At 41.5% G+C, this 27,482-nt stretch overlaps 1 long non-coding RNA gene across 2 annotated transcripts; it reads right to left on the bottom strand.

Annotated features, from left to right (window-relative positions):
- Positions 1-354: 354 nt before the first annotated feature.
- Positions 355-26,847, bottom strand: LOC138223319 (uncharacterized). 2 transcript variants are annotated; one of them, XR_011181745.1, is made up of 4 exons: positions 26,776-26,847; positions 25,004-25,215; positions 16,919-17,011; positions 355-13,560 (listed from the first exon to the last, which is right to left on the bottom strand). It is a non-coding gene; the product is annotated as an uncharacterized lncRNA (long non-coding RNA). The 2 variants fall into 2 exon arrangements; XR_011181746.1 differs by having other exon boundaries at positions 25,041-25,215.
- Between the last annotated feature and the right edge of the window lie 635 nt (positions 26,848-27,482).

Raw genomic sequence — 27,482 nt, 5'->3', positions numbered from 1 at the left:
GTTTTGCTTGTCTTGGGCTGGACTGCTGTAACACATCAATTTCCCTATGAGATTAATAAAGTATTATCTATCAATGTAGGCCACAATTCTGGTGGGCTGTGGAAAAATAGGCAGGGACTCCAGTTAAGAATACTGGGTTTGTCTCTGAACAGTTAGAAGCTTTGTAGCGCAGACTCAATAAAGAAATAATTCCAGTAACTCAAGGGAACAGCTGTGCAGGTGCAGATGCAGATGCCAGACGAGCAGCACTGGGAAAGCAGGAGTCTAAGACCCCTGTGAAACCTCTATTGGTGAATGTCACCGGCCAAGTGACCAGGTTTGGCTCAAAAGAAAAGAAACTCCCACAAAGCAGTCTTCAAATGCAAACAAAACTGGATTTATTGCCATCAAAATAGGGATAACAAAACAAAACTTTCACAGGAGTGCTCTCCACACCTTTCCTCTAAGGCACCCTCCTCCATACTGAGCCCTCCCAGTCCCTTTAATAGACCTTCCTATCCCAGGGCCCTTCTCTCTTAAAGGGACTTGCTCATAGTTGGTGGACAACTTTTTAAACAAATGAAGTAACCTGTAACCTGTAAAGTTTAACAATGTCATGCAACAGCTTTTATACTTTTAAACCAAACAAATAACCATACATTAGTTATTTATAGATGGCCTACTAGTAACCTTTTCCTTTAAGATCAGCACTGCTAGTACTGCTGATGTGGCAGTGTGGGGAACTACAAACTGAAAGGTGACTGGTGGCCATGTTGTCCAACACAACACAATACTCCAACAGGGAACACTGCAGTGATTTTAGGGAAACAACAAAAAGGGTAAGTATCATTCATCCTTCATTCATATCACATACACACTCTCAAACATACCAGATGGGTAGAGGGAAATATTGGAGTATTTCACATTGTAAAAGAAAAATAACAATCACTCTGTCACAGTGAAAACAGGAGAATTCAGGTTGAGGCCTCTAATAGACATGGTTAGAAAAGGATGTGAAAAGAATGTGGGGCCGCCAGCAAACCAGACACCCTGCATGCCCTCACAGCCTAATGCCCTTTGTAGCCCGACAAATGCATGTCGTCGGATATCCAGGTGTGAATCAAATGGTGTGCTGGTTGTCCTGAAACTGGGTGGAACTGGGTTTAAAGCAGCAGCCACTGATGTTTTTCGATGTGATGCTTGGCAAAGGAAAGGGGGATAACTGATAAGGATTCCAGGTTCCCCCCTTCCCAAGGAAGGAAACCTACCATTGACCATTTGGCCAAAATCTGTGAACTGTACGAACACCGTGACCTCCCCCCATTACCATAATACTGAGCTACATCAGAAGTGGCAGGAAAGGACTATATAAACTGGAAGTTTTGTATCAGTACTTTGAACAATACTTCAGTTTTATTGTTCCTTGCATGCAATAAAACTCATCTGTTTAAACTTGATCTCAGGATCCAGAACTTATTTGTCTGTTACAACGAGGGTAACAGCAGAAAAGACAGCTGCTTTCTACTTTCGATTACTGCAGTACTGCTAAGAGATGATACTTCTGTACTTTTACTTGAGTAGCAAAACTGGAAAGGTGCTTTTACTAAGTTACTTGTTTTTGGAAGTAGCAGTACATTTACTCAAGTAACATTATTTGAATACTTTCACACCCCTGGTCTAAAGTGTTAGTGTGTTATTGTTTAAAAAGGAGGGGTACTTGAGGGAGTAGAGACTTATCCCGTCTGACCTTCACCTGAGGGCTATCCTTGAATCGAAGAAGCTACACCGAAACACAAGACTGTATATGTGTAGTCAAGCATGCCTGTGCTTGAGGCTTTCAAACTTACACCGTCTTCTCCAACAACATCAATAAGATTATAGTAGGAGAACAACTCATTGAGGAATGAAACCCACTGAGGAGAAAACCCAAGAAAATACAGATGGTTATGGAATTCAAGGGTGCAAAGAAACATGCCCTACACCAAATACGTTAGAAAACCAGAACTATTCATATAGGCAAATGTTTCTGCCTTTTGGAGAAAGCAGAGATCTTAGAGTGGTACTAAACAATGAGGAAACAATGCATTTAATAATGAGTTGGTCTGAAACATCAATCAAAGCAAGATGCAGTTTTGAGAGACGGCTGTCAGGAACAGAGAAAAGGTGATGAGAATAATCATGAACTGGCACATGCCCAAACTGGGGGATAAGCGTGAATTGTTCATCAACTCTCTTCACTTTTTCACCATTGTTAGCTTGAGTCAGGGCTTGTACAGTTTTGTTTCTAGGTTTATATAGAACCTGTAGCCATGATCCCCCAAGAACATTTCTATTTATTTACAGTGTAATGCCAGTATCAGTACTTTAAAAGCAGCATTAGAGATTAAAATGAAGATGAATGTGTTTAGCAGGCAGTTAGACAGCAGAGCACTTTTACTAACAGGATGCTCCAGCTATGGTGTTGAAGGGAACGTTTCCACAGATCCTTCCTCTTGGCGGCTGTCAGGGTGTATAACACTGCCCTGGGCTCTGACTGCTAGGCCTTCATCTGCTTGTCTATGGACAGCATGTTGTACTCGTGTACTTTTTGGACACTGCATTACTGTACTGTTTATACTGTGGTACTTTCAATCTGTATATACCTATGTGCATTTTGCACATATTTCATTGTTTTACAGTGACTATTAGTATATTTTGCACACACCTATTTTTTCCTAACTCTATTTTCTTATTGTATTACTGTAGCTCTTTTAATTTTAGTGTACTCTGATGTCTGTCTTGCTTTCTTGGGCTGGGCTGCTGTAACACCTCAATTTCCTTTTGGCATGGTGCGAATTACAGTGGAGCCAGGGGGGGTTTAGCTTTTCACTCAACGGTGGCTATTTATGTTTTGGGCTTGCTCTTGCTTTAGAAATAGCTAAGCAAATTAATACTATTACTTATCAAGGCCACGGTGGCGCTGTTACAAAAGTAGGCAACATTTGGTCTTTAGATTTGAACCTGACAAGCAGACAAGCTAACAAATCACTCTTGGTTAAGTTTTCTCCCAAAAAAGGCACATAGTGAATCTGAAGAGAAAATTTCCGGTGACATTTCTGTATGTATTACCAAAAAGTGACGATAATGCCCAAGAGAAAACAGGGAACTTCACTTGCTAATTTTGGGTTCAACCATAAAACCGTGGGTTCAAAACGTAACCTGTGGCCTTTCGTTAAGAATGAAAACTTGGGATGCACCATATGCAGAGATGCAAAGAGTCTTGCATGTATTTATCTGAGGAGTGGATTCATGGAGATGTAAATAGCCCTTTGCAGAACCAGTTGCGGAAAAAAAAATATTGTAATGCTACCAGCTGCACGTGGGCGCCCTCGCCTGCTGCCGCATCAGGTCGGCCCCCCACCGTCAGGGACTCGAACCCAGGCCTCCGGCATCACTCAACAGGGACCCAGCCTGTTGAGCTAAAGAGAGATCTCCACTCAGCCCAGCAGCTGCGCTCCCTGCTAATACAGGGAAGGGCGGTGATGTCACCGCTCTGGTAAGCCATCTCTCACACTCAATGGTGGCCGTATGCGAAACTCCGTGATAGCTTATCACATAAAAGTGCCGTTGATATTGGAGAGACGAAGCAAAAAGAAGGTACTTGAAATGAATGCTAATTCAAGAAACCGTTTCATTCAGATCTGCCTATATGGTAGCCAAGGAAAGACTAGCTTATAAAAAGTTCACTCCTCACTCGCCTCACTTTGATCTGAATGGACCTCCTCTGGAGGGATTCGATCCTATGCCTTTCGTATCATCTGGGATTAAAGCAGGCCACCGCCTGTCCACTTCATGGGCAACAGGATGGACACCGAAGACAGCTGAGCCCAGACCTCTGTGGTCACTTCTGCTGTTAAGATCAGAGTTTTACTCTGGTCTCCACCGTGGATGATTTCACTGACTTTGTGTGAACTCTCTCAGGGGTGTTGCAGTGTAGCCAGGGAGTCTAGCTGGACTGTAAGCAATCATTACATCATTACACAATTTGGACTATGAGATGCTGTTAGCCTCATGGAGAAGACATTGGTGGTCTTACCCCCTGCATCACTGATTACATAAACTTCTGTGTTGACAGTGCAGTGCTTCTCCAATAATAAACCCTGGGTCACCAGTGATCTGAAGGCCATCCTAAATAGGAAAAAGAGGGCTTTCTGGGCAGATGACAAGAAGGAGCTGAAGCAAGTGCAGAAAGAGCTGAAGGTGAGAGTTAGGGAGAGCAAGTAGGCTTATGGGAGAAAAATGGAGGACAGGCTGAGGGAAAGCAATGTGAGAGAAGTGTGGAATGGCATGAGGAAGATCTCCGGATACAAGCTGGCTGGTGGCCAACAGAGTGAGGTCTGTTTTCTTTAACAGATTCGATACAGGGTCTAATGACAATTCACCTCACAGGCCTTCACCCCAGACACCCTCTTCATATCCTCAGTCACCCCATCATGAGATCCCTCCTACTCCTACTCCATCTTCCCCTGCCCTCCTCGGCCTATCCATCACAGCTGACCAGGTCAGAAGGGAGTTGAAGAGACTCCATGCAAGGAAGGCAGCGGGTCCTGACGGTGTCAGCTCCAGGGTGCTAAAGATCTGCGCAGACCAACTGGGGTCAGTGCTGCAGTACATCTTCAACCTCAGCCTGAGATTAGAAAGGGTTCCGGTGCTCTGGAAGACATCTTGCCTGGTGCCAGTACCCAGAAAGGGGAACCCTAAAGTCTTGAATGACTACAGACCAGTGGCACTTACATCACACCTAATGAAAACTCTCTAAAATATGGAAACTGTCATTTTATAAAATGTCCTAATTATCAGTGTCACTTTCTTTCCGGTACAGACGACATTTATATTTATGTTTTGAGCTTGCTCTTGCTATAGAAATAGCTAAGCAATTTAATAATATTACTTATCAAGGCATTGGTGGTGCTGTTACAAAAGTAGGCAACGTTTCATCTTTAGATTTGCACCTGACAAGAAGACAAGCTAACAAGACACTCTTGTTTAAGTTTTTTCCAACAAAAGGCGCATAGTGAATCTGCAGAGAAAATTTCCAGTGACATTTGGTTTTCTATATGTGTTATTGAAAAGCGAAGATAATGCCCAAGAGAAAACAGGGAACTTCACTTGCTACTTTTGGGTTCAACCATAAAACCGTGGGTTCAAAACATAACCCGTGGCCTTTCGTTAAGAATGGAAACTTGGGATGTACTATATGCAGAGATGCAAAGAGTCTTCTGCTGTCAGAAAAAGCACTTGGCATGCATTTATCTGAGGAGTGGATTAATGGAGATGTAAATAGCCCTTTACGGAACCAGTTGCAGAACGCAGAGAAGCGCCGATTCCCCCACTTCACGGGCAACAGGACGGACTCCGAAGATAGCTGAGCCCAGACCTGTGTGGTCACTTCTATTGTAAAGGTCAGAGTTTTACTCTGGTCTCCACGGTGGATGATTTCATGGACTTTGTTTGAATTCTCTCATTGGTGTTGCAGCCTTGGCCTGGAAAGTGTAGCCAGGGAGTCTAGCTGGATTGTAAGCAATCATTACACCATTACACTATTCTGTGGTATCTGGGTCTGATTCAGAACTCTTTTTTTCTTAACTATTGTAAGATGACCAGAGGAAGGGTCATCCAGGACAGGTATTTCAGGAACAACCTGCTCAATATACTTGACTTGACTCCACGGTGGATGATTTCACGGACTTTGTTTGAATTCTCTCATTGGTGTTGCAGCCTTGGCCTGGAAAGTGTAGCCAGAGAGTCTAGCTGAATTGTAAGCAATCGTTACACCATTACACTATTCTGTGCTATCTGGGTCTGATTCAGAACTCTTTTTTTCTTAACTATTGTAAGATGACCAGGGGAAGGGTCATCCAGGACAGGTATTTCAGGAACAACCTGCTCAATATACTTGACTTGACTCCACTGTGGATGATTTCACTGACTTTGTTTGAATTCTCTCATTGGTGTTGCAGCCTTGGCCTGGAAAGTGTAGCCAGGGAGTCTAGCTGGATTGTAAGCAATCGTTACACCATTACACTATTCTGTGGTATCTGGGTCCGATTCAGAAGTATTTTTTTCTTAACTATTGTAAGATGACCAGGGGAAGGGTCATCCAGGACAGGTATTTCAGGAACAACCTGCTCAATATACTTGACTTGACTCCACGGTGGATGATTTCACGGACTTTGTTTGAATTCTCTCATTGGTGTTGCAGCCTTGGCCTGGAAGTGTAGCCAGGGAGTCTAGCTGGATTGTAAGCAATCGTTACACCATTACACTATTCTGTGCTATCTGGGTCTGATTCAGAACTCTTTTTTTCTTAACTATTGTAAGATGACCAGGGGAAGGGTCATCCAGGACAGGTATTTCAGGAACAACCTGCTCAATATACTTGACTTGACTCCACGGTGGATGATTTCACGGACTTTGTTTGAATTCTCTCATTGGTGTTGCAGCCTTGGCCTGGAAGTGTAGCCAGGGAGTCTAGCTGGATTGTAAGCAATTGTTACACCATTACACTATTCTGTGCTATCTGGGTCTGATTCAGAACTCTTTTTTTCTTAACTATTGTAAGATGACCAGGGGAAGGGTCATCCAGGACAGGTATTTCAGGAAGAACCTGCTCAATATACTTGAGTTGACTCCACGGTGGATGATTTCACGGACTTTGTTTGAATTCTCTCATTGGTGTTGCAGCCTTGGCCTGGAAAGTGTAGCCAGGGAGTCTAGCTGGATTTTAAGCAATCGTTACACCATTACACTATTCTGTGGTATCTGGGTCTGATTCAGAAGTATTTTTTTCTTAACTATTGTAAGATGACCAGGGGAAGGGTCATCCAGGACAGGTATTTCAGGAACAACCTGCTCAATATACTTGACTTGGCTCCACGGTGGATGATTTCACGGACTTTGTTTGAATTCTCTCATTGGTGTTGCAGCCTTGGCCTGGAAAGTGTAGCCAGGGAGTCTAGCTGGATTGTAAGCAATCGTTACACCATTACACTATTCTGTGGTATCTGGGTCCGATTCAGAAGTATTTTTTTCTTAACTATTGTAAGATGACCAGGGGAAGGGTCATCCAGGACAGGTATTTCAGGAACAACCTGCTCAATATACTTGACTTGACTCCACGGTGGATGATTTCACGGACTTTGTTTGAATTCTCTCATTGGTGTTGCAGCCTTGGCCTGGAAAGTGTAGCCAGGGAGTCTAGCTGGATTGTAAGCAATCGTTACACCATTACACTATTCTGTGCTATCTGGGTCTGATTCAGAACTCTTTTTTTCTTAACTATTGTAAGATGACCAGGGGAAGGGTCATCCAGGACAGGTATTTCAGGAACAACCTGCTCAATATACTTGACTTGACTCCACGGTGGATGATTTCACGGACTTTGTTTGAATTCTCTCATTGGTGTTGCAGCCTTGGCCTGGAAAGTGTAGCCAGGGAGTCTAGCTGGATTGTAAGCAATCGTTACACCATTACACTATTCTGTGGTATCTGGGTCCGATTCAGAAGTATTTTTTTCTTAACTATTGTAAGATGACCAGGGGAAGGGTCATCCAGGACAGGTATTTCAGGAACAACCTGCTCAATATACTTGACTTGACTCCACGGTGGATGATTTCACGGACTTTGTTTGAATTCTCTCATTGGTGTTGCAGCCTTGGCCTGGAAAGTGTAGCCAGGGAGTCTAGCTGGATTGTAAGCAATCGTTACACCATTACACTATTCTGTGCTATCTGGGTCTGATTCAGAACTCTTTTTTTCTTAACTATTGTAAGATGACCAGGGGAAGGGTCATCCAGGACAGGTATTTCAGGAACAACCTGCTCAATATACTTGACTTGACTCCACGGTGGATGATTTCACGGACTTTGTTTGAATTCTCTCATTGGTGTTGCAGCCTTGGCCTGGAAAGTGTAGCCAGGGAGTCTAGCTGGATTGTAAGCAATCGTTACACCATTACACTATTCTGTGGTATCTGGGTCCGATTCAGAAGTATTTTTTTCTTAACTATTGTAAGATGACCAGGGGAAGGGTCATCCAGGACAGGTATTTCAGGAACAACCTGCTCAATATACTTGACTTGACTCCACGGTGGATGATTTCACGGACTTTGTTTGAATTCTCTCATTGGTGTTGCAGCCTTGGCCTGGAAAGTGTAGCCAGGGAGTCTAGCTGGATTGTAAGCAATCGTTACACCATTACACTATTCTGTGCTATCTGGGTCTGATTCAGAACTCTTTTTTTCTTAACTATTGTAAGATGACCAGGGGAAGGGTCATCCAAGACAGGTATTTCAGGAACAACCTGCTCAATATACTTGACTTGACTCCACTGTGGATGATTTCACTGACTTTGTTTGAATTCTCTCACTGGTGTTGCAGCCTTGGCCTGGAAAGTGTACCAGGGAGTCTAGCTGGATTGTAAGCAATCGTTACACCATTACACTATTCTGTGCTATCTGGGTCTGATTCAGAACTCTTTTTTTCTTAACTATTGTAAGATGACCAGGGGAAGGGTCATCCAGGACAGGTATTTCAGGAACAACCTGCTCAATATACTTGACTTGACTCCACTGTGGATGATTTCACTGACTTTGTTTGAATTCTGTCATTGGTGTTGCAGCCTTGGCCTGGAAAGTGTAGCCAGGGAGTCTAGCTGGATTGTAAGCAATCGTTACACCATTACACTATTCTGTGGTATCTGGGTCCGATTTAAAAGTATTTTTTTCTTAACTATTGTAAGATGACCAGGGGAAGGGTCATCCAGGACAGGTATTTCAGGAACAACCTGCTCAATATACTTGACTTGACGCCACGGTGGATGATTTCACGGACTTTGTTTGAATTCTCTCATTGGTGTTGCAGCCTTGGCCTGGAAAGTGTAGCCAGGGAGTTTAGCTGGATTGTAAGCAATCGTTACACCATTACACTATTCTGTGGTATCTGGGTCCGATTCAGAACTCTTTTTTTCTTAACTATTGTAAGATGACCAGGGGAAGGGTCATCCAGGACAGGTATTTCAGGAACAACCTGCTCAATATACTTGACTTGACTCCATGGTGGATGATTTCACGGACTTTGTTTGAATTCTCTCATTGGTGTTGCAGCCTTGGCCTGGAAAGTGTAGCCAGGGAGTCTAGCTGGATTGTAAGCAATCGTTACACCATTACACTATTCTGTGGTATCTGGGTCCGATTCAGAACTCTTTTTTTCTTAACTACTGTAAGATGACCAGGGGAAGGGTCACCCAGGACAGGTATTTCAGCAACAACCTGCTCAATATACTTGAGTTGACTCCACAGTGGATGATTTCACGGACTTTGTTTGAATTCTCTCATTGGTGTTGCAGCCTTGGCCTGGAAAGTGTAGCCAGGGAGTCTAGCTGGATTGTAAGCAATCGTTACACCATTACACTATTCTGTGGTACCTGGGTCTGATTCAGAACTCTTTTTTTCTTAACTATTGTAAGATGACCAGGGGAAGGGTCATCCAGGACAGGTATTTCAGGAACAATCTGCTCAATATACTCGACTTAGACCCGAGCAAGATGGCCACCAAAAAAACCCAGTTGACCTTATTCCGAAAAACAAGGAGGCACAGGTGTGTCTCGTCAGGAAACAAAATATGTGCCCCAGAAACAGTGAACCAGCGCGGAAGCCAGTAGGTGAATGCGTTTTGGGGAGATAGTGGAATCAGGTTGGTGTTGGTAAGGATTAGAGAATAATGGATTAACAAAAGAAATAAAGGATTACGGTTTACGGTTTTGATTTGGATACTACGCGGATTTGTGGTACTTTACGGACTTTGGATCTCGGACTGAATAAGGATTGAGAGAACGGATTGCGAACTGTCTTGGAAGACGAACGAACTGGAGAAACGGAGAAAAACTCCACGGAAATTAAAGAAGAGAAGTGTGGTGTGAGTACTTTTGTCTCGGTTACATAAACCTTTCTCCCGGATGCGCCACATTTGGTGGAGGACGTGGGCAGCCGCTGATCGGGATTGAGAATTGTGGGAATAAAAAGTTGACTTTTTTTTCCCCCTCTCGGTTTGTGTGTGAGCTCTCACTAAAAAAAAATGTAACAACTGATACAACAACTATCCCAAGCCACCTTCACCCAGTTCCAGGCTTTAAAAGGACAACAAGACGCTATACAGGCACAGCAGGAGGCTAATAAAATTCAAACCGAGACTAATCAACGAATTACAGAAGAACAGAATTTGGTGAGAGAGGAATTCCGAAGATTAGGAGAGGAAATTAGATGGTCCTCAGTAATAGGGAGAGATCCCAGTAAGAAGAAATTGAGCTTCAAAAGATGAGTTAGATGATGTGGAAGCATATTTAACAACTTTTGAAGAACAGCTGCCAGGAATGCATGGCCCAGAGAGCAATGGGCAGGGACAGTAGCACCTTATTTAATTGGGTTAGCCCAAAAGGCTTATTATTATTCGGCCTGAATAAGGATTGAGTGAACGGATTGCGGACTGGCTTGGAAGACAAACGGACTGGAGAAACAGAGAAAATCTCCATGGAAATCAAAGAAGAGAAATGTGGTGTGATTACTTTTGTCTCAGTTACATAAACCTTTCCCCGGAGGCACCACACTATATAATCCAATGGTCACTTTGTTAGTGTTAGTTGACTAGCCCTTCATGTGTGATGCCCCTCCCCCCCCCACAACCAGGGGTGAGCTCCTCCTAATGCAAGATATAATTCACACCCTGCCCTTTGGGATCAATAAAGTCTTATCTATCTGTTGTAGTGGTTGCCGTTTCCGCATCCTGCGTTTGGCAGGGAGATGCCGAGGGGGCAGGGCGGTCATATCTGTCACGAGGAGTGAGGGGATGTTTGAGGATATCAAGCAGAGTTGAGGAGTAGAGGAGTTTATGGCCATATGGACAAGAAGATTGGACCTTGTATTCATGTGATCTCTCAGGACGTAAACAGGACAGCAGACGACACCACACAGTGTAGGCGCATGGTGCATGGTGACAAACTGTAATAAATCAGACAACCAGAACAATATGTAGTAGTGAAAGAAAACACATTGTAGACCATGTAGAAAGTGTGTGGTGCAGATGTGTATTGAGTCTGAGGCTGTTACGAGCACAGACAGCACCAATTGTCCCCAATTATTGAATCTGCGTTCCACACCCTGTCCTTCACCATTCGAACCCTCTGCTCACTCCAAACCGAAGCTCGGTATTAGAATCTTTCCGCCTCCTGAGCTCTAAGTACTTATGACATTCAACATCTTGCTCGCCTATTGGTCCCCTGTCCAACTGGTACCTATTGACCATTTTTCCGTCTTGCCCTTCTCAGAGTGGTAGCCTAGCTCTCCTCTCTGGAGTCCACTATGCCTGTAGCGAGCGCAGACAGTGAAACGGTGCAATAGGTCTTCTTAACTGAAAGCTTGAAAAAAAAAATCTTTCTAAAACTATCAAGAAGCTCTGGACAAGCTGAAGATCACGGAGGAGATATAAAGATTTGATCCAAATATAAAGAGCTTCACACTGAGCTACAGGAATGTCTACTATCAAAACTGAAACCCAGCTGTAAATGTACGATCATATTTTGGTATGAAATTCTACTAGGAATTTGTCTTTGAGAGCAGTCTGTCACAGTAGCCGGGGGCTGTAGAGAGGGACTGGTGAGACGGAGGACCCTGTGGGTAGCGGTAGGAATGGAGCAAACAAGAGGGTTCGGTCCGGGCTGATGGTATCGGGTGGAGTCGGAGCGAGACATGAGCCCTCAGGTAGCAGACATGGGGCGACCTGGTGAGGCGAGCCTCTCGACAACCGATCCCAATGCCGAGCGAGGAGGAGAGGGAGACCCAGAAATATAAAGCCCCAGACACCAAGACACCGGAAGAACAAGGAAAGCACAGGGAAACTAGGAACAGGCCCGAGCAGTAGTGCCCTCTAGATGTGGAGGGCGTGACACAGTCAGGGCTTCTAACAATGCTTTGGAGTGGAAAGCCCCTGGCGTGTTTTTCTATCCAAGACCTCCCAAACCATCACCAGGCAGCCTTGCTTTCTCAAACACAGGTTTCTGTCCTGTGGCTTGGCTGGATGTGTTCACAAAACGGCCAAAACTCTGTTCTTTACTGTTACTATACATGCTCACGGCACCTTTATGTTTGTTCTCCTTTGTTATTTTCTGTTTGTGTACACAAGAAAGTGTATTAGCAATGTGTTCTATACATACGCTTGTTGTTATCAAGCTCATTAACGAATGCTGTCGTTAGGATTTTGAATATCAAACATACTGAAGTAGGGGGACACTTTAACGCTCATATTTATGGGTTTAACTTTGATGAAACCTTAAATATCTTCATAAAAATATAAGTACACAGAAAAAAGGAAACATGTACTATCCTTTCTTTTTGGTTAGCACTTCCTGGAGCTTCTCGCTCATCTGGAGAGACAACAGGCTACTGAACTAATTTCAACCAAAGTGAGCCCAAACCCTAACCAGACCTGGAGCCCATGACCCACCAGTGCTCACTGGCCAGGGTTAGAAGGTTTGCCATACCTGTCAGGAATCGGCTGCCCAAGACCGAAACAATTTTTTACATCTTCATGTACAGACCTGTTTTGTTGAATTAAAAAAAAAAAACATTATTACAGGTTGAAAGTTTTTACCCAACATTTCTGGATAAAATTATCAAAAACATCTACTCTTATTTAAATCAGTAAATAAGAAGAACATTAACATTTTTCCTTAATTCGTACTCATATATTCATTTACGAACAGCCACTTTTAACATTGTAGCATATTCGCCTGGCACTGCGGCCGAAGAGCGCCCGGCTGGGGCGAGGGGCAGGACGGGAGGAGCAGTGGGCAGTGGGCAGTGGGCAGGGACGGCGTACAGTCTGGGGAAATCGCCTGGATTCTTGTAAATAGTTCCCTGGTTTCGCACCCCTGTTATACTTATACTCAACTACCACCCTATCCCTGTGTAACGACCCAACAGAGCCCAGTGTATTGCTCTCTCTGGTGCTCGCTCATTCTCTCTCTCTCCCTCTGCTGGCGCATGAGCACAGGGGTTGTGTGCTGGCTGTGCCGAAAAATAAAGTGCCATTTTTCAGCCAACAACTGTCTGAGTCACTGTGTCCATCCTCGCTGAACCCAAAAATACTACAATGGTGTCAGAAGCGGGAGAATGGACAATCAGCAGCCATTGATGTCGGACTCAGAGAAGCGCCAGTTCCCCCAGCAGCCGAGCGACCCCCTAAATCACCTTTTGGGGGTGAGCAGAAACCGCCAGGGGCCGGAACGGTTCCTCAGCGCCGCCGGTGGCCGCAGCCCATATCAGGGCTTACCAACCTTGGCCCAGTCGGCGGAGGAGGGACCCTTTCCTGTGTCGCCTCAGTCCATGTGGCGGGAAGGAGATGCCAGACCAGCAGGGTCCAGCCGGCGCCAGTGCGACCGAGCTGATATAACGGGGAGGTTCCATGGCAACTCTTTGAGACCCAGTTCCCGATGGCAGCCTGGGCAAACAGCTGGTCTCAGGTGGAGATGGCGGGCCAGTTCGCCGCAGTCCTGGAGCGAAAGCAACAAGGTAATGTTGATGCCCTCTCCCGAATGCATTGTTTCTTTTTTTCTAGACAGCCCGAGGACGGGGTTGGTGTCAGGGGGAGGGTCATCCAGGACAGGTATTTCAGGAACGACCTGCTCAATATACTTGAGTTGACTCCACGGGGGATGATTTCACTGACTTTGTTTTAATTCTCTCATTGGTGTTGCAGCCTTGGCCTGGAAGTGTAGCCAGGCTGGATTGTAAGCAATCGTTACACCATTACACTATTCTGTGTTATCTGGGTCCGATTCGGAAGTCGTTTTTTCTTACCTATTGTAAGATGATCAGGGGAAGGGTCATCCAGGACAGGTTTTTCAGGAACAACCTGGAAGTGTAGCCAGGCTGGATTGTAAGCAATCGTTACACCATTACACTATTCTGTGTTATCTGGGTCCGATTCAGAAGTCGTTTTTTCTTACCTATTGTAAGATGATCAGGGGAAGGGTCATCCAGGACAGGTATTTCAGGAACAACCTGCTCAATATACTCGACTTAGACCCGAGCAAGATGTCCACCAAAAAAACCCAGCTGACCTTATTCCGAAAAACAAGGTGACACAGGTGTGTCTCGTCAGGAAATAAAATATATGTGCCCCAGAAACAGTGAACCAGCATGGAAGCCAGTAGGCGAATGCGTTTTTGGGAGATAGTGGAATCAGGTTGGTGTTGGTAAGGATTAGAGAATAACGGATTAACGGAAGAAACAAAGGATTATGGTTTATGGTTTTGTGACTTGGATATGACACGGATTTGTGGTACTTTATGGACTTTGGAATACAGTATATTATGCCATTATCCAGCATAGAACTGAAGCACAAAGCAAATGCAAATGAACCATTCCCTTCGATAGTCGCATTAAAAAAAACTTTCGTTTGTTCACATAAGTTATATTTAAGCTATAAAGAAAGAAGCAGAAAATAATTAGATAAAACTAAAGCTTTCTGTGCAGCAAGGTTTGATAGTCTATGCAGGCAGAAATATTGAAAATCTGATGATAGTCTGAAAAAGATATGAAAAGCATTTGTAATATTCTTTTGAAGAAAACCCGTTTCATGTCTTGTCTGCACTTGGGAGCCATCACTATTCAATATAAACCAAAATAATCTTTTTAATTGCATTTCTACAAACACAAACTGATTTTGACAGCGATATTTTCATATCTTTTAAATATAGTTGACAGAAATTATGATTTAACAAATTTCACATCTTTCCACAGAACTCAAAATATTTTCAATTACATTTTAATATGTGTTTATGTATTATTCCCGAAATATTAAAATATTTGAATCAGTACAGGATACAAAACAAAAATATTAAATGAAAGCCAATAACGATGTGTTTAAATTGTTTTGAAGTGCTATATATTATATATCTATATCGTTATATATTTACTAAAACAGGAACATTCCAACAGTGTACAATTAAAAACAGTGATAGTTTAATCACATTGACCACACAATGCAATAATACAGTTCAAGCCAGTATTTCAACAAAAAATAAACTTCAGTTTAATTCACTTAAAAATATACTTTACTTTTAGTTAAGAAACCGAAAGTAGATTACAAAATTTGTTCATGTTGTTCGAAAGCTGCAGTATTTAAAGAAAAATATTTTTTTATATATAAATTTATATATATTTATGTTTTTAAAACTAGCCTTTCACTTGCATTCTTAAATCACCCTTTAACATCAGTATTATAGAGTCTCCATTAATTTGAGTCGTCTCCTGATACCCCCGCAAAACAAACCGGGAATGTGCTGTACAGCTGTACTGATAGTATAGGTGCAAGGATTATATTATATTAAATATATATTTTTTAATATTTTAAAATTGGAACAAAACTTCCAATAAGAAATTGTACATTTATGGTACCAGTACTATGGTATGGTACCCTGGTATTTTTGACAGTACCATAGTACATGTACCATAGTAGGAGTACCATGGTACATATACTGTATACCATGGTACTTTTAAGGTGGTGTGGTACATTGAAACCTACAGATGCAGCCAAAATGCGCGGGCGATACCGCATTATTTTCCGGTACGCTGTACGCAGTCTACCGCAAGCTACCGGTAAATACCACGAGTTACCGGTAAATACCGCTAGTTACCGTAAATTCTCCTATAATACGACAAGCAAAATAATAGTATCCGGAATTTCCGCAAGGTGGAGCTAATAAAGCTCAACCTCTCATGTTTGAGCTGTGGCCATCAGTCTTTAACGAAGATATTACTAATAGTATTAATAATGAATGACCTTGGACAAGTTGTAAGTGTAAACTCAAAGTATTGCCCTGGTCAACATTCTTTTTTTCATTGACCGTCTTTGTAAAAGTAACACCACAGCATTTCGCAATCACGCATTTGTTTCCAATCATGCAAAGTACAGTGATTCACCATGCCTTTCACATGCTCATAAAAGAGATTGATTTAGGAACATAAACATATTACCGTATGCAAACTGTACTGTATACAGTACGTATATGTATATTTAATGTCTTAACTGTGCCCGTTTAAGTATTGAATATTCATATCTAATTTTACCACTGAAGGGAAATCTTAGTAGCTGAGCATAAAAAGAATAGGAGCATACTGTAACGCGTGTGAGGGCCATAAACGATATTAATTTTGGAACATAAACATACAGTATATAGCTGGTCTTGGTACTTTAAAGAAAAAAATACACACCAGTATTCCATTTCTCCCTAAACATTTTAAGCTTCGAAGTCTTTAACTAACGTGATACCGGAGTCAACAAGCATACTTTTAGAATTTGATTAAAAGGGAATATAATATGGAATAGCGTATCTAAAGAATTTAATAAGGGTATGATTATATTTGTGTACTGCGACGGGGCTGTGTAAGGCTGTTTCGCCTCCCTGTTCATGCGAGTTGTCTTGTAGCCTACTGGTCTAGGTGCGTGACTAACAACGCACAGGTTGTGTGTTCGAATCCAGCTGGTGCTGGACTTTTCTTTTAACAAACATTTCTTCGAAAAAAGTCCAGCACCAGTCATCTTGCGTCATGATACGCGATACCGCAGCCAATTACCTGCGGTACGTGTCTGTACCGCGCACTTTGAATGGCTGCATCTGTACTTTATTCTATGATGTTTTGACAGCAGTATGGTACAAGTGTGGTTCTTTTAGGGGTACCATGGTACATAACACTAGTTATTAAAATATGATTGATAGATAAATAGGCCCACTTTATTCATCCTGAAGAAGATAGCAGAGAAAATAGAAAGCCAACATAAAATGTACAAGCTATTAAAAACATTGTGTTCATGATGCTGGTTCTGCTGGCCCACACCACACTGACCTTTAAGAATCTTTGCTGCATTAGGTAGCTTCTGTCTCATAAAGGCTCTGATTTCTGCTTGGGTCTTCTCGGGGAACACAGCCTTTACTTCAGCTAATGAGAGAAAGAGTGCAGAAAAATATTATTTACCTGAACAAAATAGACTAAATAATGATATGACGGTTTATGTTGCTATTCTTTTAAATGGGTCACTAGGCTTTTTGGGGATGAAAGTGACATTGTGACATAGCTGTGCCCCAGGGTCAAAATGACAATAGAGGCTACTGTTGTTTAACACAGTTGTTCTTCCTTGTTTAACTACAGTTGTTCAGGTCACGCATTGACAACCAAATACAAGAAAATGATTACATCTCAAATAAATAAAAGCTATACACCTATAAGGTACTGTAGATGTAGGCCTACCTAATTAAGTGGCCAGTGAGTCTTGGTTCAAGGTAGGTGTTTCTAATAAAGAAAGTTAATGTTAAGTGTTTTTTGTGTAGCCCGGGAAAGAACACACCGTACTACAATAAACTCAAATGGGGATTATTTTTATTCTGGATCTGCATGAAATCATAAAAATGAGTGGTTGTATTATTTTCTGTTACAGAACTTAGACTGGATGCAGTATAACCTTTAACCCGAAAGATTCAAATAGATATAGATGGAGATATACACACACCAGGATGCACAAAGTGCTACTAAAATAACAAAAACAAAGAAAAAATACGGTAGTGGCAATTTCCCTAAGGAAAGAAATACTCCACATTAGTCTGAATGCCACATTCCTCATTGGTCCCATTACATCACAGAAATATAAAAAAACAAAACTACTAACTCTTTAATCTCATCTAATCCAAGACGCACAGAATATCACAGTCTTCTTTTAACACGCTCTGAACAAGTTAAACAGAATAAGGTCATTTTCAAAGAACAAAACAAATAATTTCCTACACAAACAATGGTTAAAGAAATGCAAACTAACAAAAATGTATGGTTACATTTGGAACTTGCCAAACCTCAGTGGACTCATTGTTAAATGACTCATTGTCATTGTTAAACACTTTTCTTTTCTTAATGCGATGTCCTTTTCCGAATTTCTTTGATGTTTCCTCTGTACTTGTCAGCCTGTTCCTTATTTCAATGAGTTCAGCCTTGTCATCTGTAGGAGATGACACTCTGTAACTCACTTAACCTTATACAATGAACCTTAGACTACTACTAAGGGGTCGCAGTCTAAAGAGTTAGAAGACTGAACTTTGTTAATATACCTTAGTACTAAAATCTACTGTATGGATACACTGTACATTCCTGAAGTTTTAACCTAGTGTTAATTATGTTGCTGGCATATGTAGTTTGCTGATTTGTTAATAATTAGACATTTGTCTCAAACTGCAGCACAGTGAAGAGGACTCAGACAACGTGATTGAAAATGACAACATGCAGGTGTGTATATTTCATTCCTAAAAAAAGAAAAAGCTGAGTTTCACTAACTACATAGCCCGATCACAATATAAGTCGTGTTTTAGTACAGAAGATTTTGATGTGACTAACAAATTTGTTTAACATTGCAGCTAAGTGGTAAGGAATCTGATGAGACCCCAAATGATGAGGATAATTTTCATAATGACAATTTACAGGTGTGTAAATTACAATCCCAAAATAACAAAAAAAAGTTTCTCTAACTACATACCCCAAGTCACAATGCAAGTCATGCTATTGTTAGAAAAAATGCGGTCATGATTGATAAATGTGTTGAACACTGCAGCTTACTGGAGAAGAATCTAATGAGACCCCAACTGATGAGGATGATTTTCATAATGACGACATACAGGTGTGTTTATTCCAATCCTGAAATAACACAAGATCTTACGTGGGACAATAATATCATTGTCATCTAAATCTCCATCATAGTTCAGTTTGTGCTGCCAGCTACCAGTAATGCAGTATACCTTGTTTTGATGGTGTTTTGTGTGGCTCCATCTGGACATTTCTATTATACTTGTCTTTTTAGTTTGGTCTATAAACTGTTCTCTGCATGCAAGGATATAAACGTCCGTCATGTCCAAACAGGAAAACTTGTTTGATGCCTCTTTCAATCCGGACAAAAAGATCTACACTGGGTCATATCTGACCATGGGTGCACTCTTAAACGGTATGATGGCATTTATCTTGAGACAAATTGTCAACAGCAGCTACAAAAGATCTACTTGAGCTGTTAAAGTATTTTGTGCCAGGATGTGTTCCAAAAACAAAATGGTTTCTAGACAAGCAGTTTTTTTTATTTGAGTGACAAAGCCCAAGTGTCACGATTGTAGTCCCTCCCCCTTAAGGGTGCTCCAGCTCTTTCGCTTCCGAGTTGATTTTGTGCACCTGCCCTCTGTTCCAGCCCACCTTAACAGCCAGACGCTCACTCTGTTCCTGGCTCTGCATTGGTTCCCGTACCAGGCGAGTCCGGGACCTGGAGCGCCTCCACCTGATCCCGCTCCAGTTTTTAATCCCGTTTGTCTCGGATGGACCGCCCGGCTCTGGACATTTGCCTCGTCTTGGATTTCCCTTTGGACTCCCTTTAGGTCAGTGTGCCTTGGACTCACCCCCCAGAACACCTGCACACCGTGGACGTACCCCTGTTTTCATTCCTGACCCCTGCATGCTTTTTTCCCTGTTTTCCTCACTCTTCCCGGATTGTGTCGTCTGCATAGGGTCCTGAAAGACGCTTCGTTACACCAAGACCATTACGTCATTGGACACTGCTCATATAACTGTCAATTAACACATCTCACACAAAGTGTCGGAGACTGGAGCCTGCTGTGAGCCAATTCAGCATTTGCATACGAGGATGTAAATGGGAAACTGTTATATATTTTCAGTGGAACCCAAGCTGTACCATCACAAATTTTTAAGTATTTTTTTGCTTTCCATAAAGTGCTTAGATTAGGAGAGTCTGTCCTACAAACTGCAAATGAGGATGTTAGGTGTTTTTTCAAAGCTTTGACATGCCATGATTGTAATATTTGTGTGCGTCAGCATTGAAACTCCATGTTGATTTGTGGAGGGCTGAGCAGGAATAAGGGTCACAGGTCAAAGTGAATATAGAAGCTAACGGGTTCAGAGTTACAGGTTAAATAATAAAGAGTTTGTTTGAGTGTCACATTGTCGTCCTCGGTTGTTAATTTCTACACTATACATGTACGAGAAACAAGACATGGTGTCAGAATAGATTCCCGCACCACAAATGGATTGGGAGGAGAACAACCTGCCCGAGGCTTGGTGCAAATTCAAGCAGCATGTGCAGCTGATGTTTTCGGGTCCACTCAAGAAGACAGGACAGGAAGAGCAATGCAGTTATCTTCTCCTGTGGGTCGGAGAAAAGGGCAGAGACGTATACAACACATGGACACTCGACGAGGAGGAGGCAAAGGTACTCAAAACCTATTATGACCATTTTGAAGCGCACGTTAAGCCTAAAACAAACGTTATATTTGCTCGATATAAATTTCACGAGAGAGTACAGGGAGCTAACGAACCGTTCGAACGATTTGTAACAGCTGCGGCTCCTTGTGAAAGACTGTAATTACTCTGATAGTGAGGAGATGGTAAGGGATCGCATTGTTTTTGGAATACATTCACCGAGAGTGAGAGAAAAGCTGTTGAATGTTGGTTCTGAATTGACGCTAGACAGAGCCATAGACATCGTTAGGTCTCACGATTTAGGGCAAACCCAACTCAGAACAATGGGCAGCAGTGAGAGCGCAGTACTCGCAATTAATCGAGAGGAGCCAAAACAGGCAGCTCGCGGCGCGCACCGTGTCAGGGCTGAGAAAGAGCATGATACGCTAGACTGGAGTGGGGAGCACAGTGCCAAAGAGAGTGTGGCTACTGCGGAAATAAGGCTCACGGCGATCAGGACGTTTGCCCGGCAAAAGGCAAGCAGTGCCTAAAATGTGGAAAATTTAACCACTTTGCAAAAGCGTGCCGCTCCAGACGAGGGAAAGAGGTGCACTCCGTGGAATAAAACAAGCGGTGAATCCGAAAACGTTGAGCTGTACGTCGATTCAGTGTCACACAAAAAACAGACCAGGTGCTCAAGTTAACATCATTCCTCTGCATGAATATGACAAGTTTAAAAGTGATGTTGTTCTACAGCCCACATCTCGCTGACTGTCAGGCGGTCAGCAACTGGCTGTAAAAGGCGCATGCACCCTGAAATGCAAGTACAAGGACAGAGAAATGTGTCTGGACTTTTATATTGTAGACACTCATGCACCTCCAGTACTCGGACTAAAAGCATTTTAGACATGGACCTTATTTTCTGTAACCACCCCTCCCACTGAGACAAAGCCAATCTTTACAGGATGTCTTTACAGGAATTGGGCTTTTTGCAGGTGAATGCACTATCCACCTCAAACCAAATGCAGTTCCTGTAGTACACCCACCGCGACGCATACCTCTTGCACTGCGGAGCCATCTTAAGGAGGAGTTGCACAACATGGAGAAGTCCAGCATCAATGCCAGAGTCACAGAGCCAACAGAATGGGTTAATGAACTTGTGGTGGTGGAGAAACCTCGCACGGGTAAACTCCGAGTATGCCTTGATCCAAGGGATCTGAACAAGGCTATCAAACGTCCACACTACCCCTTGCCAACGTTTGAGGACATTACACCAAAGTTGGCTGGAGCACGCTATTTCAGTGTCCTGGATGCTAGGTCAGGTTATTGGGCTGTCAAGCTCACAGAAGAGTCATCAAAACTAACCACGTTCAACGCGTTGTTTGGGCGCTACAGATTCCTACGCTTTGGTAATTTCAGCTCAAGACGAGTTTCAGAGGAAAATCAATGAGACATATGAAGGTCTTGAAGGCGTTACAGCAATTGTTGATGACATCGTGGTCTATGGGAGAACCAAGGAGGAACACGACAGGAACCTTCGCACTATGCTACAATGGTCCCGAGAGCGAGGACTCCGACTCAACCCAGAGAAAAGCACGATCCGCGCCACTGAATTCAGCTAGAAAATCAAGGAACAAAACAATGATTGCGCCCGGCTCATCAATGGAATTGCTTTAACTTGCTAATGCGTTGGTATAACAGTCCGGGTGTGGCAAGCTTCTTATGTCTCCCGACTTCGGCGAAAGGAACCCGTCTTTCATTGGAAGACAATGAACACATTCTACCTGTACATGAGAATATAATGCTGGCGCACGGGTGCGGTGGGGTGCTGTACCAGCTGTCAAAAAAGTTTTTTTTTAAAAAAAAGTCAATTGAGTGTCCATACTATTGCTATTTTGCTATTGCTAATTGCTATTGCTACTGAGTCTCTGTCTACATTGTTTGTGAACAAACCGGTTTCACAGGTATTTTCAACCCCCAGCCACTGTTGTTTCATCAGTTGTTATCCTGTAAAGCGCTTTGAGAAGCCACCTTTTAAGGTGCTATATAAAATAAAGTTTATTATTATTGTTATTATTATTATTATTATTATTAAAATTGATCATATTTTTCTTCCCAGAACTTTTAAATTGTTGTTGTTATCCTTTAAAGTGCTTTGAGAAGCATACTGTCAAGCTTGTCAGGTGCATTCTCTTGTAAAATAATAAGTAGAGCTTTGGGCTTACTAGTGCTCCACTTACAGCAACCCAATGTAAATACATTTTGTCTCCAAATCCACCACCACTTGTATGAATCATAGCCCTGCCAAATGATGCATATTGTGCTGCAATGGTTGTGTGCAGGAACTATTCATTATGGCATCTCCATGTTCAAGTAAACACTGCTCTGTGTGCAAATGCAAATGCATTTATTCATGTCTGCCTTGGAATGATAAAATCTGGGGCTCCACTTTACAGAGGGAAGAAGTCATGTAAAAACTCATTAAATATATTTACAGGCTTGTTTAAGAGTTCCTCTGACAGTGACAATAGAAAACAAGAAGATGAAACACCATCAGCTCACACTGCAATGCCAAGGCAGACCTGAAAGAATTTTAAGGATTTTGTTACTAAATATTTGTGCAGCAATTGTAAAGGCTATAATATCCCCCCTCCAAAACCCGTTTTTTTTGCTCACAGTAGTACTGCTTACAGTAGTACTTAAGTACAGTCCAGTAAGTACAGATGCAGCCATTCAAAATGCGTGGGGTATTTCGCGGTAGACCGCATGAAAACGCAGTATCACATGGTGTAACGCGTCATTTGACGTCATGCCGGAAAGTATCCGGAATCACCTTGTAAAACCGTCATGAGGAGCCAATAAAGCTTAACCTCTCATGTACAACATTTGAGATTTAAAATTTAAACTGTGTATTACAGCATGTTAATCATCAGTCATTAAAAAGTTGGTATATTTTATGAAAGCAAGATTGCTCAGTTGGGCAAAAGTACACAACCTACCTTTATCATAAATGTTTTAATTATGCAGAAATATTTTATGCATCAAAGCCTTTACCGAAGATATTACTAATAGTATTAATAATGAATGAGTTTGGACAAGCTGTAAACTCAAAGTATTACGCTGGTCCACATTCTTTCTAACCGTCATTTTAAATGAAAATACTTTTATTTTTTTCTTTGACAAACACCACAGCATTTCGTTGATCTAACTAACAAGGACAGGACACTAGCTAGCCAATACGATAAAGGAATAAATGACTTTTTTTGCTCATTTCTTTAGCACATTTGTACAAGCACTTGGAATCTGTCCAAGCCCTACTTTGTCAGGCATTTTCTTTCACTGTAACGGACATAAAAACTCCCTTGCTTTTAAAAGAGCATTTCATAATTTCTAACTACGAAAATTATTTAAACACTTATCATTCAACCAGAGCTCAAAATATCACAAGGATCCTCAAGAACACAGCAAAGACTGTATTAAAAGATACTGTATCAGATACATGAGAATCCAAGCTTTTTTATCTACGCTTTCTTTTCCGTATACCAGACATTATGGTACCACTTCAGAAGGGTGTCAGCCAGTCAGATTCCAGGAATTGGTACTTTAAAGAAAAAAATACACACCAGTATTCCATTTCTTCCTAAACATTTTAAGCATCGAAGTCTTTAACTAACATGTGAAATAGCATGTATAAAAAGTGGTACTTTTTAAAAGTAATTTTTAAAGAAATTAATAACGATATAATTATATTCATATACTGCAACACAGTTATACACGCTGTACAATGTCTGTTGATTCTGTATGTGTAGGGCTGTTTCACCTCTGCTTGCTGGTGGTACTGTGGTCTACATTCCCGACTTATAAACCACAGGTTGTGTGTTCAAATCCAGCTGGCGCTGCAACTTTTCTTTTAACAAACATTTCTTTGAAAAAATAGAATAGCAATATTATGGACAATTAATTAACAATAAATATAGAAAAGCACATATTAAATTTTGGAAATAGTTTTAATATGTAAATAGTTCCCTGGTTCTGCACCCCTGGGTGTTTCTCTCTCTGTCTCTCGCTCGTTTGCCCTCCCCCTCAATTCAATTCAAGGTGCTTTATTAGCATGACCGATGGGTACAATCAGTGTTGCCAAAGCAAATAAAATAATGAAATTCACATGAAACAAAACAAAAAATAACATTAATATAAAATCTACAGACATATTTCAGACATTTACATCAAAGACATATTATAAAATATTGACATATACCATAGGCGGCTGGAGCATTATTGGGAGACAGACTCACTGTTCCTCAGGCTGTAACAGGAGATCATATACTGGGCTGCCAGTTCAACTGAGTTCCCTCCTCCCTCTCCCAGTAGGATTGGGACCTGTTGTGATTCTGGCAGTTCCATGGGAACTCTGGGATTAGATTTCTGAGTTTAGGGAAGAATGTTTCTCTAATCCCAGAGTATCTTTCACAGTGCAGTAGGAAGTGCACCTCTGTCTCTATTTCTCCCCGCTGGCAGTGGGAGCACAGTCAATTTCAATTCAATTCAATTCAAGGTGCTTTATTAGCATGACCGATGGGTACAATCAGTGTTGCCAAAGCAAATAAAAATAATAAAATTAACATAGAACAAAACAAAAAATAGAAGTAAAATAAAATCTACAGACATGTTACAGACATTTACAACAAAGAGATATTATATAATATTGACATATACCGTAGGCGGCTGGAGCATTATTGGGAGACAGACTCACTGTTCCTCAGGCTGTGACAGGAGATCACATACTGGGCTGCCAGATCAACTGAGTTCCCTCCTCCCTCTCCCAGTAGGATTGGGACCTGTTGTGGTTTCTCTCTCAATTCAATTCAAGGTGCTTTATTAGCAGGGCTCGTCGTGTGTCTCTCTCTGGTCGGGCGCAGGAGAGCTCCCTGGCAGGTGGTGACGGAAAGAAAGAAAATAAAGGCAGCTTTTAACTCCGCAAGTTACACACCAATACTCAATTTCTCACTAAACATTTTAAGCACCAAAGTCTTTCATGTGGTTTTCATCACTCTCTGCGGGAGTGCTGGCTGTGACGAATTAAACCGGTTTCACAGGTATTTCCAAGTGGCCGAGTCTTCAGCGGGAGGGGGGAACAAGCTGCCCAGCCGTGTTGAATGCTACAGAACCCTAAACAGACAATACACACTAGCCGAATATTTGACCAAGATATCCAGACACAGCTGTATGAGCTCCACCAGTAAAACACAAAGTATTACGCTGCTCCACACTATTTGCAACCGTCATTTTAAATGAAAATAATTTATTTTTTCGTCGACAAAAAGTAACACCCACCACAGCATTTTGTTGATCTAACAAGGATGAGACATTAGCTAGCCAATATGATAAAGGAATAACTTACTTTTTTATTTCTTTAGCACATTTATTTGAACATTTCCATCGATTATACAAGCACTGAAAAACTGTTCAATCCCTAGTTCGTCGGGCATTTTCTTTTACTATAACAGATAGAAAAACTCCCTTGCTTCTAACAGAGCGTTTCATAAATTCGAACAACGAAAAGTATTTAAACTGCGCCACTTTTATCATTCAACGAGAGCTCAAAATATCACAAAGATCCTCAAGAGATCAACAAAGACAACAGAAAAATATGTGTATAAGATACTGTCCATGAGAATCCAAGCTTTTTTATCTACGCTAAGAAGTAGTCTTTAAAATGTCTTCATTACACAGTGAAGTCAAAATTGCGAGATGTGCCTATATTAGTACGCTGGGAAAACGTTCCGAGGTCAAACTCTTCCAGCACGGGGGTACCTTTAAAGTGGAGACAACGGCACGGACATTTTTTGGCATGCATAAAAAACGCTAAAACCACTAAAGACATAAATATAGAAATCTCAAGATTTTTAAAATAAACTTTCAGCATAGCTTTCTCCCCGTTTAGATTGATTTTTCTTGGGATTTGGGGAACAAATGTGGAAAGATTAGATTGTAATCGTTTTTATTTTTTAAATACATTTTAGAAAAGTGTAATCTATAATAAAAAGCTGTATTTATTTAATACCACTCGATACTTATATAAATGGAGGAATATAAGGAATAAGGAACACGAATATTCTTATGTCCATATCTTCGCAAGGGAATCAGTCCGAATTGTAATATACTAATTAAAACCTGTTGCCTGTCCCCCTAAAGACACTTTTTATTTTTAAGATTAATGATAAAAGATAAACAACGTTTTTTTTAAACCGCTCCACAGATTTTCTCACATGCACGTATTCTCCAATATCATCACAACAAAACCATAAAGTGTGTTTCCACAGACATAACACTATTATGCAATAAACCAATAAATTAATGAACTAGCAGAATCCCAATAAAAACACCCGGTCACCTGGCCAGCACAGCATTTCAATATCATACATTTTTACCAACAAAACCGCAAAAGCAAAAACCAGCAAATATATATATATATCCCACGTTTTTACCTTATTCTGAAGCATGATATATATCCAAAATAACCCAGACTAGTTTATCTCCAGAGCTGGAGACTAGTGAACGTTATTGATTACGTAATAAATGTTTGAAGAACGACCTCTAGAAATAAGGTGATCTGATTGGTAAAAACCGCTGTCATTCATTGTATTTTCAGCCAGTCAGAGGCCTTAGGGGGTAAGACTTCCTCTAGAAGCTTCAGGCTGCATTCCGCCTGCATTTTACCTGTCAATTATTGACTCAGAAGGGGTAATCAATCAGTTTTTTTATCAGTTTCTTATCAGTGCTCCTTTTTTTCCCACACCAGAAGGCAACTCTGAGGTTTTTTTTCATTGCATAACAGCAGATAAAGGCTCTCTAGCAGTGTCTTAAGGTTTTTATAGCAATTGCAATGGTTATTATTCTTATTTTCAATATTTGTATAATTTTTTTATTAATTTATTTATTTCATTCCAGGTCCAGTCTTCACAAAACATGATGTAGAATTTTTTCTAATTGATCGATTTGTCCCAGATTTTTATCCAAGCTAGTAGTCACCTAGAACAAGGTTTTCAAATCATTCCCAGGCCCTTGACATGCATAAAGTTGAAAAATCTGACCTCTGAAGACCAAACAAAACATGTTCATCAGCTGTTTTTTTGGGGGTTTTTTTCATATGTTTGTCTGCTGAGTGGACACATTAAGAAATATAAGAAATTTG

This window comes from Lepisosteus oculatus, chromosome 16 (assembly GCF_040954835.1).
Source record: "Lepisosteus oculatus isolate fLepOcu1 chromosome 16, fLepOcu1.hap2, whole genome shotgun sequence".
NCBI lineage: Eukaryota > Metazoa > Chordata > Actinopteri > Semionotiformes > Lepisosteidae > Lepisosteus > Lepisosteus oculatus.
Note: the sequence above shows the minus strand (reverse complement) of the source record. Positions and strands in the feature narration are given on the sequence as shown.